At 33.8% G+C, this 10677-nt stretch overlaps 1 long non-coding RNA gene across 4 annotated transcripts; it reads right to left on the bottom strand.

The window, feature by feature from the left end:
* Window positions 1-3581: 3581 nt before the first annotated feature.
* On the bottom strand, window positions 3582-7676 carry LOC133732675 (uncharacterized). Of its 4 annotated transcripts, none has more exons than XR_009857262.1 (6): window positions 7357-7676; window positions 6959-7042; window positions 6524-6866; window positions 5427-5467; window positions 5096-5295; window positions 3582-3921 (listed from the first exon to the last, which is right to left on the bottom strand). It is a non-coding gene; the product is annotated as an uncharacterized LOC133732675 (long non-coding RNA). The 4 variants fall into 4 exon arrangements; XR_009857263.1 differs by having other exon boundaries at window positions 5108-5295; XR_009857264.1 differs by lacking the exon at window positions 5096-5295 and having other exon boundaries at window positions 6524-6869.
* Window positions 7677-10677: the final 3001 nt, after the last annotated feature.

Genomic DNA, 10677 nt, shown 5'->3' with positions numbered 1-10677 from the left:
TGAGTTTTCATTTAAATTGTTGCAATCTAGTTTCTAGAAATTCAAATTACTATTTTTGGTGACAATTTCTATCCCATTGTAAATAGTCATCACTAGGTCTTAGTTTTGATTAGGCTTTGGTGCAAACCAAAGCCGAGCATTGCTAAGGCTTGGTGCCTTAGAGTAGCATTTTTATTTATTTTCTTTTTCTTTTTCTTTTGTTTGCTAAGTGTCTTTATTTCCGATTACCCAAGGATTGTGGGTTAGCCACTAATCCCCGTGGTACGATAACTTTGGGCATAATACTTCCCTATCTTGACAGTGATACGTACGCTTGCGTAAAGGTGTATATCCAAGTCAGCCTTTTAGAGTTCCAATTCTTATTATCAACGATTTATTTTCTATTCTCGAAAGCAGTTATTCATGATCATTATCTTATTCAGGATGACCTGTACATCAAGCTCGGGGAGAAACTCGTTGAACGACCATTATAGTAATTATGTGAGTGGACATTTCCTTTTTAAATAAAATATGCATGCAATATTATATTTTCGACTATTAAATTTTTGTATTGATTTTAAGTTGATAATGCTTGAGACTTGATATTTATTTTACGATTTATTTATGATTTCTTGAAATTCTTAATATTATGTTTTTGACGACATGGAGATAAAATCTAACGTTGCTTGAAGTCTGACATTGATTTTCACCTTCCGAATGTTGTTATCGGCCTTGAGTTATGAGTATTCTTAGAGCTTTTGCCTATACTTGAATTCTTAGGTTTTGTTTTCAAAAAGTTGATAATTTAAATCTTATGAGAGTTAATGAGTTTTGATTTATGGTTGAACTATCGATTTTACGAATTATGTTTTCGAAGATTTATTAATGATTTACGAAATTGATATTGAGATTTTCTTTTAGAAAGTTAATGAGTTTGAGTTCAGAATTATGTTATAATACCCTAGAAATTTGTTATTAATTTCTGATGATTTTCTAGAAATTATTAAGATGATTGTTAGACGATTTCGTGGTTCGAGGGTAGAGCGGAAGTGTTTCGGACGAATAATTACTCAAAACATTTTATTTTCGAGGAGAAAGGTTGACTTTTTATTCATTGAGTTTCTCCAAAAAATTTCTTCGCAAAAGTTGTAGAGCGCGTCGATACGAGTTCGTGGATATGCGGAACACGAAACTTGGAGTTCGTATGTAGAAGTTATGGTCAACAAAAATTTCTACTATTTTTGAAAATTACTATAAATGGAATTTTTTGATATTAGAAAATCATTTCTTCTGATTATCGGAAAGTTTCCGAAATTGGAAATTTTTTTCTTCGTTCTCTCCTCTAGAAAGCCCAGACCCGGCGAAAAACCGTCCGACCAGACCTAGAAATTCCGGCACCGTCTGACGTCCTCCAGCCAAGCTACCACCTCCACCCGACTCAGACCACCATCCCTGTCTTCCTCACTGGACCAGTTTCCACCAACTCTCGCCGGAATTTGTAGATAGGAACGCTCGAATTCAAACCAGTCGGACCCGATCGGATTTTCCAATCCGCCGACTGCTGAGCTCCAAACTGGTCACGTTTTAAAACTCTCCTCCTCTAGATCACAACCATACCAGCCTTGAAGGACGATTCAAAGTGTGGTGACCGGGATCGTGATTTGGAATTTGACGGTGGACGTTTTCCAGCTTGTTCTAGCTCGATCTAGGCCGAATCGAACTTAATTCCATGTATGAAAGTTGCTCTTCTCTTCATTCTCTACACTTTGGACGGTTGGATTGTTGCGATTTTGAGTTTGGCTGGTGGCAGTGCACCACGGCTTGTGGCGGTGCTTGGCTGCGTTTCTAGCCATGTCAGGGGCAGTTTCTGGTTTTATATATAATCTACTCGTCGATACGAGCGTTTTGATATATGATATGTAATTTTCGGAGATCATATGAACATGTTAGGGTTTTAATCGGTTTCGATTATCTCGGTTTTCGATCTGTGAGGATCCGGCAGTCCGATCGACTTGTAGTTTTGATATATTAACCGGAGGAGTGTTACAGAGAACTTGTGAAGTCTTGGAGGAAGTTTCGTCTTCTTGGACGTAGTCTTTGGTTTTTAGTTCGCGTGTTTCGAACTTTAAATGCTTGTGTACGTTGTGTCGTATTGAGTTTGAATTGTTGTGACTAGGTGTGATGAGGTTGTAGAGAGGAGTTTGGCATAATAAGAGAACTTGCTAGATTCTTCCCATTGCCAGATAGATATTATGAGCTGCTTCTAATACCATTATACAGTTTATTTCACGGTTTGAATGTAATTTCATTTGTGGGATATATCATACTACTTTGGTTTTTTTTGTAGTGGAAAAGAAGAACAAATCTTGTTTACACAGAAAAGGATATTGATGAAGTTCGGTCCGAATGGGTGAAGCATGTTAGTGTAGTGCGCACAAAGGGTCTGTGGTATTATATATGCAAAGTTAGGATCTATCTGTTTTTGTGCACACTATGCCACAAAAGCTATCAGACAACAGAGGAGATCTGTCGTCTGATAACAAAAAAATTCTGTTGTCTAGTACGGTGCCGTCTCTTAGGGGTATCAGACGACAGATTTCCTCTGTCGTCTGATTTTTCAGACAACAGAAGGTCATCAGATGACAGAAGGTTTTCAAGTCGTCTGTTGTCTGATTAAACCCAAGACATATGTTAGATGAATTCAGACAACAATTATTTGTTGTTTGTAATGACTTACAATAACAGTTTGATGTTGTTTGTTTTATATTCTAATAACAGTTAACTGTTATTTAAACTACCAACACAAGACAATTATTTGTTGTTGTACATTCATTTAAGATACAATTATATGTTGTTGTTTTTGTTTTGAGTCAATGAAAGTTTATATATTTTTGTCTTTGTTTTTATTGTAAGGCCACAATTTTATGTTGTTTGAGTGGGTAAATAACTAACAGTTAACTGTTAGTTAAACTACTAACACAAGGCAGTTATTTGTTGTTATACATACGTTCAAGATACAATTATATGTCGTTGTTTTTGTTTTGAGTCAACGAAAATTTATATATTTTTGTCTTTGTTTTCATTGTAAGGCCACAATTTTCTGTTGTTTGAGTGAGAAAATAACAATAGATTTTTCCTGAATTCTGTTGTTCTTAAGTAGCTCCAACAACATATTTTGGCTTTGATTTAGTGGTCGCATGGTATTTCAGATGTCACATTTATATTCGGATTAAATTCTGCTTACTACCTTGTACTTTCAAGGGTTCATCAGTTTAGTCCCTACACTTCTAATTTAATCAGAAAAGTCCTTGCACTCTCCAATTTCATCAAATCGATCCAATCCGTCACTATTCCGTCAATTTTCGCTGTTAAAATGCTGACGTGAGACCTTCTCACAGGGAAAGTTCCTAAACTACCCATCGCTAGGCAGCCCGCCAACGCGTTAGTGTTGTGAATGCAGATGGGTAGTTTGGAAATTTTACCCGAAAATTGACGGAGTGGTGACGGATTGGATCGATTTGATGAAATTGGATAGTGCAATGATTTTTCTGATTAAATTAGAAGTGCAGAGACTAAACTGATGAACCCTTGAAAGTACAGGGTGGTAAGTAGAATTTAGTCCTTTATATTCCTATTAGAATGTAATCTGGAAACTACACAAATGACATATATTCTTCAATTTGTCATTACAGCTAGCAAATACATCCATAATTGTTTCATACATAAACCTAATGAGCATCAGCTCAATAAACTCATAAGGCAAAAAACTACTATCTAGAACAACTATACTAATCTAGAGCGACTAAGTAGCAGAAGCTTTGATTTAGCCAATTATGTAACAGCTCTAATTCTTCAAGTGGATAATCCTCCAGAGATATCAGCTAATTGAGGTATCAAAGTTTTGAAGAGAAGACAGCCATTGTTCCATATAATTCCTGCAATCTGCCGACAACACAAACACAGAAATTTAGCAAAGATGACATATTTCAAGAGCGAAACTTAGTACAAAATCACATATCACATTGCAGCTGCCTCATGCTCAGAACAAGGATTGATACTTGTTTACATTATAACTATAGACATTCAATTAACAAAGCTAACTGTGTACACAAAAAATGAAGCCAGAAAAGATAATTTGCAAATGATATCATATTTAAGAAAAGAAACAAAAATACCACAAAGTGCAAACCCACAACCCAGCTACCAAAAGCAATGCAACAAGCTTGCAAGCTGGAAATAATTTCTAATAGCTGTCTCTATAAAAATATTTCACAGCAATTCTCACTCAGAAATAATGTACAATCCTCTCAATAAAAGTGCAAATATACTTGAGCAAATTAAAAGATGAAACTGCTATGAACTCTTTAATCTGATACTACATCCCATTTGGAGAAAACTCTACTTTCTAAGTTATAGGCATATATAGGAGGTGCCAAAAGAAATTCTAGAGATTAATTAAAGGTCTTCTGTAGAAGCACTTTGTGTGATTTTGCAACAAGCAGTTCAGTTTTTAATCAAGGGTTAGCTTGACAATGTCATAAGTACTATGTAACCTAAGTACCTAACATTCTATAGGTTGGCTAAAATGGATAAAAGTGCTTTTAGAGTTACTGAAGCACTTGTACTCCTTGGATAAGCAGCTAATGGTTAATTCCCTAGAAATCACTACCTATCAATTATACGAAGATATATACGTATATAACATATGTCTGATCTGTTCTAGGAAGATCCGAAGATGCATGGGAATTTGGATGACTAACTTGGTCACAAGTACCAACCATAGTTATATACCCATATCAAAGTGCTAAGCATTCAAAAGGAAAAGGAATGGAAAAATCTCAACAACTATGTTATACAATTACTAATTGCAGACATGCTGTCAATATATATGACAAACCACTTGTCGCAATAACTTAAGTTGTTAAAATTTTGGCTAACAATATCTATCTAACTAAAAAGTTCAATGAGAACTACTTAATTATATATGTATTTGATAATTGATATGTACACAAACTAGAGAAAGCTGTGAAGTCATGAAAAATGCATGCATTCAGTTAAATCTAGGGAAGAAGTCAGCTTAAGTTAATGGTCACTTGAGAAGTGAATGGAGTGGTACCACAAAGCTTACACACAAAACTTGTTCTTTTCCCAGCCACATGACCAGCTTCCTTTTTCCTTTTCCCTACTCTTAATTCAAGAAGCAAGATACTTCCCAATTCACTATAAAAGCTAGCACCTTTGAGTTATCATTCTTGATAAGAACAATGTCAGCTAGAAACAAAGTGCACTCATGCTTCTTGGAGTTATAGGGGCATCCTGATAATGAATATCAACCACACCAGAAAATGACTAAGGGAATCTTGATAATGAATATCCAGCTACCTAGCTAATAAAGTGGTACATAGAAAATTAAAAAAGAAAAATATTGATCCTTATTGGGAATTTACCTTTGCTTTGCTTCTGAGGTCCAAAACCAGATCCACCAACCCTGTTAAAAACATCAAAAAGAATAGATAAGCATCATAAGCTTATGAATTGGCAGCTTAGATAATACCACTCTTTAATTAAAGTTCCATATATATATAACAAACAAGAAAAAACACAATTTTTATTTGATCACAATGAAAATAAGCATACAGATTAATCAAAGATCAAAACTTCCAACGAAGTAGAAAAAGAAAAGGCAGTAAAGTATGTACCAAACTAAAAATCATCAAAGTCTTATTTTTCTCCAATATGTTAAAATAGAATCATAGAAAGTAGAGTACAGAGGAAATATAATTGAAAGATTGAACCCTATGTTGATTTATTATTTGAGAACTGCTTTGAGAAAAGAGTAAGAGGATAGTCAGGTGACAAATAGATGTTTTTTAAAGGAAAACTTTCATTCCTCGGTACAAGTAGCATCTAGCTTCATTCATTTCTTTTACATAGACTTTCAAGTAGCATGGTTAGGAGGTTAGAGAATATAATGGACTTCCATGGAAGGGGTGATGAAGGGACAAAGGATTATATAATTAGTTGGCATATTTTGCAAATGTCAAAGAAATATCACTATACAGGAGCCACAGAACAGAACAGCAAAATTTACCTACAATATTAATGAGTTATGATGAAAATGTTTAAAGCGTCGTTGCAATTTTAGTATAAAGATAAAGATAAAGATAAAAATAATAAAAATAAAAATAAAAATAAAAATAATAAAAATAATAATAATAATAATAATAATAATAATAATAATAATAAAAGAAGAGTAAAAGGTAAGTTTATCAGAGACAAATTATTGAGACGGAACTCAAATAGCATTGCTTAGTAACTTGGAGTTGTCCATAAAGTATATTATCGTAAGTTCCTTTTGTGTAAAAAAGCATGAAATTTATGTGGTCATTAAATGTCACCAGTTTATCAAGCTTTATGTCAATGTTATCACATTTCAAAATAATTTCTCTCATGTACTACTTCATGATATTGTGAGATCATAGGATTCATAAGACATAACTGTAACTCTGTAATAGTTGTCAGCCTCATGTGAAATGGTTCATACCTCTGCCACATTGTGCCCATGACATCTTTTATCAACAATTGCCAGAGGAGCATCAGATAACTTTTTCGCAAAAAGCACGGGCTCTAGCAACAGCCCCAACATCCGGTGAGACCACTACCAAATCATTAGAACAGATAGTCTTGCTGGCAATGTAATCAAGTATCACAGGCTGATTGAATATAATGAAGAATAAAAATCATCAACAAGGCTTACAATGAGAAAGGAAATAGTTCAAAAACCATATAGTTCAAAAGAAAGAGTGCTGAACATCACAAGGTAAAGCCAGAAACATCATGTTTATGGGAATTGGAGGAGTCTCCCCACGCTTCAAGTCCACAAACATCTGCTAAAAAAACATAAGCTATTTCAATTAGAGTTGTTCCGTTTCAATTAAGTAACAGAAAAACAAAGGCATAGTATCTAAAATTTCCTCACCTGATGAACAGTTATATGATGTAAGATAATATCTCAGCTCTTGCAAAAACAATGTCGCCATTATGAGCAGACCAACAACAGAAACTACACAACCACAAAACCCTATTAAATTCTCCAATCCATATTACAATCACAATCATCAGAATGGACACAAACACAACACACCAAATCCATGAATTCAATAACACCAAATTCAACAACCAAGACAAAACTCAAACACCCAAATCCATTTTAATCACCACCATCTCCAAATCGGAGAAAGACCTAACACCTAAATTGAATTGACAAGGAAAACAAGCAAACCCCAAATCAATTTCTAGAAAAACCCTAAAATTGAAGATTGAACCCAATCTAAACCCTAAACTAAATAATATATAGTACTGAAGCAACATACTTACCAATAACCCAATCGAAAATAGAATAGTGAAGCTTGCTCTAATACGTTGAGTGGTTGTTGAACAGCTCCATTAAGCCACACGTGAATGAAAACATCAAGGATTCTCAAGGTTCATAGATGAAGGAAGGACTAAGAAATTTTAGGTTTGGGTGAAAAGATTGAGATGAGTTCAATCTAGGTTCAGATTTGAGAGCTGGCCAAGTTTTGGGTTAAGATTTAAGAGATGACCGAGTTTTCGGCTTTACGCTATGGAGGTTAGAGTTTTTGAGGTTGAGACTTGAGTTTTAGACGAAACTAATGAGTGTGGCAAAAACACGAAGACTTTAAAAACTTAAAGTCACCTCACTCAGACAACACAATTTCTTAACAATGTTATCTGAATATCACACCTAATGACTTTTGAGTTAGGGTTTGGAACCTTTGAGAGGGAAAGGACTTGATGTGGTTGGAGGGAATTTCAAAATTTCTGCTAGAGTTAATTATGAAATATTGCCATCTTTTACGACAACATATAAGTGTTGTCTGAATGTGACCATAGTTTCAAAATAAAAGAAGTATGGTTTTTCTGTGTATTCAGACAACACAATTAACTTATCTGTTGTCTGAAAAATTCAGACAACAGAAAATATGTCTTCTGTCGTCTGATGTCTATCGTCTGATTACATTTTTGACATAGTGATATTGACATTATTATGCATGCATAGCTAGATTATGGAGAAAATTTGGAAAGATAAATTTATTATAAATTACATTTTCTTTTACTTATTATATCCTACGAAACACGTGCACATATATGAATCCTTCTTTATCGATCTCGTTATTCATCACCAAGCCCCAAAATATTCTTTTTTAACATCCATCATCAAATGTCATGTTTATGATTTCTTGAATCTAACATACTGTAGTTTGCAATTTTGTTCAACAATACTTCACTAAAATGGTACGACACTATTTGGTAGAGTTCTATTGAACTCTTTTGTATTATTTGGTGGGTTTTGCAGAACACTTTAGATAATTTTATCATTGTACGTAGATTCCTTCGGTAAACTCTACCGAGCACTAAGAAGTATTCAGTAGAAGACTATCAAACTTCTCAGTAGCTATGAAAAGAGTATGAACACATGCATGATATGATAACTTTTTTTGTTTTTTAATTGTAAGGAATATTTACACCCAAGGGTAGTTTTTAAAATATAAATAAGTAAACTAAGTGATAGATGCATAATGGTATACATTTTTATATCAAATACTCAAAGTTTATTTAGCTCAATTTATATTTTAGCTATTGTGAGCCATTTACTTGTCTTTTGTATTTTGTAGGTTTCATGAAGCAAAGGAAATGAAAAGAATATAAATAGACATCAACGAAGATCTTGATGCGTGCAAATCGAGCAAGTAGAATCCAAGAGAACCAATCAGATTCATGAGAATATTTACACTAATTCTACAAGGATAAGAAGTCTTAGTTTGATGGAAATAAAAGGGAGAAGTTTCCACCACTACAAAAAGAGGATTTCACGTTAATCTACACATCTTTAGACGCACAACATTAGTTCATTGCAGCCATTTTTTTTCACCTCCTCCCTTCTTAACATTTTATTTCTTTCTTTCATGTGTAAATTGAGATTTTGAAGTTAATTTGTATAGTTTCTTGAATATTGATTGTTTCTTAATTCGTTGCTTATTGATTGATGAATTCTAGTTTTGTGTATTCTGGTGGTAAACATTGTAGCACATTAGGATTTAATTGCTATGATTTTATGTTTAGATCATTTACGTCAAGCATGTTATCTAGAGTAACATATGAGTGACTTGAGCCTCATTTATATGAATTCGCATCTAGGCAATTAGAACAACATCATCCTTGAGTTTTTCTCACAAAGTTCATAATCTTTTATTGTGTAATGACTTCTATGTGTTAAACTGTTCAAAAACGTCATTTTAAGCTGCATATTGGAATCGAAGTTAAGATGAAAGCATCATCTTTGCCCAGTATCCTCCCTCTCTCACTTTTTTGCGTCACACTCTCTCAATCTAATCAACACTACTCAAACACCTATCAAGTCAGAACGAAAAGAGTGCATTCAGCATTTCCAATGAAGATTAGGCCATCTGATTCGCTTATTTCGAGAGGTTAACAACATGTCAAAATCCTCATCTTCTTGTCATCCAAATGGCAGAAACAGCTTACTTGTACATAAGCATGTGACATGGACGACAAATAGGACTCTTATAAGTCAACATGTGCTATATGTGGCCACCTATGTGAGGTTCATTGATCAAACCCTATCCCTAAATGATATTGAATGAAATTCCAAAAAAAAAAAAAATTATTATTTCAAACAATGTGGTGACTACAATATCTTAAGACCCGGATATTTGTTTGGATTTGCTTAATAATGTAAAGTGGAAGGTGGATCGAGGTAAAGATCGTTGTAAATATATATGTGCCCAGTGAAGCTGTAAATTTTTTGCTACAACTGATTATGGCAGTTTGTCAATGATTGGGTGGGTCAGGACCCAAACACAAACTTTTCATCTCCAACATTAATAGCTGGTTGGGATAAAGATAAATCATTAGTATATTAGGTTTCATACAATCCTCTCCATTCAAACACCACAAATCACACATGATTGTAGAAATAGATTTGCTACTAGATCTTGTGCGAAATATGTTCATGAATATTATGGTATAGACCAATACCAGACAAATAAACGCCCACCAAAATCAGACAACGCACTTACTCAAATTCAAAAAAAAAAAAAAAAAAGTGTATTGAATGTTGAATGACTAATTTACTGGACAAAGAGTATGTTTGATTGAGATGAGACTAGTTGAGATTATTGAATCTAATCCCGAATAGATACTTTAAGATACAATAGTAAATTAATACCATTAAATAATAGTAAGTTATTTGATAAAAAAAAAAAATAGCAATCATGATACAATAGTAAATTAATTAAAAATAATAATAATAAATTACAACATCTTCCACAAAATATGGATAAGTTCCTTTAAATATAGTAGTAGGAGACACCCTATATACATGGTTTTCAATTTTTTATATTATATAAGGCAAAAGCCAATTGACATGGCCTGGACAAACGAGAGCAAACTGAAGAAAACGTGAGTGGTGGAATGGAAAAGTGAGGCCATTACTTTCTGATTACGCTAGAAAGAAACGTGAATAGGGGAGCATATAAATGTGATCCCTCCCTTTCTTTCTATCTCACACCTCTTTGAATTCCAACACCACTTCTTCGAGACAATTAAATAGAAAACAGATAAGTTTTGGTTCCATTGAGAGAATGGCTTAAGTTC

Source organism: Rosa rugosa, chromosome 2 (genome assembly GCF_958449725.1).
Source record: "Rosa rugosa chromosome 2, drRosRugo1.1, whole genome shotgun sequence".
NCBI classification, from domain to species: domain Eukaryota; kingdom Viridiplantae; phylum Streptophyta; class Magnoliopsida; order Rosales; family Rosaceae; genus Rosa; species Rosa rugosa.
This window is presented reverse-complemented; position numbering and strand designations above follow the sequence as displayed.